The sequence below is a fragment of the Elephantulus edwardii genome, unplaced genomic scaffold, assembly GCF_000299155.1.
Source record: "Elephantulus edwardii isolate Elephantulus edwardi_28Jun2011 unplaced genomic scaffold, EleEdw1.0 scaffold00257, whole genome shotgun sequence".
Classification (NCBI taxonomy): Eukaryota; Metazoa; Chordata; class Mammalia; order Macroscelidea; family Macroscelididae; genus Elephantulus; species Elephantulus edwardii.
The window spans coordinates 3,422,278-3,423,378 of record NW_006400007.1 but is presented as its reverse complement, the minus strand read 5'-3'; the positions used below and the strand labels follow the sequence as shown (position 1 = coordinate 3,423,378).

The 1,101-nt window shown below is 37.1% G+C and overlaps 1 protein-coding gene across 1 annotated transcript in view; it reads right to left on the bottom strand.

Moving 5' to 3' along the window:
- The window catches only part of USP32 (ubiquitin specific peptidase 32), a 191,442-nt gene that overhangs the window by 72,978 nt on the left and 117,363 nt on the right, over positions 1 to 1,101 (bottom strand). The window lies entirely within an intron of this gene.

Here is a 1,101-nt window from a genome sequence, read left to right as displayed (position 1 = left end):
AAATTTCAAATATACAGAAAAGTTGAAAAACTTTTATAGTGAATATGGCATATTCACCACTTGGATCTCCCCCCCCCCATTTCTTTTTTTTTTTTAACATTTATTACTAATTTCAATGAAAATTTACAGAGACTTTGGATTTCCACTCATTCATTGTTGCACTTTTCTCCCCTCCCAACCCTCCCCCCTAGTACACTACCCTCTTGGAAAAGCAAAAGAAAAATTCTTTCATTGTTTTACAAACCCTCCCCCAGGTCTACTCCTATGCTATGCAGCCTTCACTCTGGACTCCTGTCATGACAAAAATACCTAATCACATATGCCTTTTAAACACTTTTATCCCTCATCTGTTTCAATGCAGTATACATTACTGAACCCATTTTTCCCAGTCTCCCCCAAAACCCAAGATCAGTCCTGTTTTATAACTGTGGAACTATGAAGTATTTGTCCTTCTGTGACTGAGATACTTCACTCAGCATAATGTCCTCCAGGGTCACCCATTTTGAATAATACTGCATAAGTTCCTTATTTTTCAATGCAGCATAGTATTCCATTGTGTGAATATACCACAGCTTCTCTAGCCATTCGTTTGTTGATGGGTCACCATCTGGATCTCAACATGAGTGTATTACTACTAAACCTGCATCTCTCTCTCAGCTCATTCATTCAATCCATCTTATTTTTAGAATGGATTTCTACTACTATAGTCTTGTCTAAACACAACAGACTTTGTATCATTAAGGATCCCTGGTACCGTACCATAATATATTAAGTGTGGGGCATCTAACTGAAAAATTAAACCTACCAGTTATTCTGCAGGAGCAAATGAAGCCAGTCTTCTTAAGATTTACTTATTTGCAAACCCTTTGGAGGGTTGCTATGTGTTAGAATGGATTCTTAAGTCAGAACCGACTCAAGTCATAGCTAACCACCCAGTGGGATTTCAGAGTCTGTAAATCACATAGGAGACTGTCCATCTTTCTCCCATGGGGTAGCTGGTGAATTAGAACTTTTTTTTTTTTCTATAATTATATTTTATTAATTTTCATAAACATTTACAGAGATTTTGGGCTTCCACTCATTCATTGTTGCACTATTCTC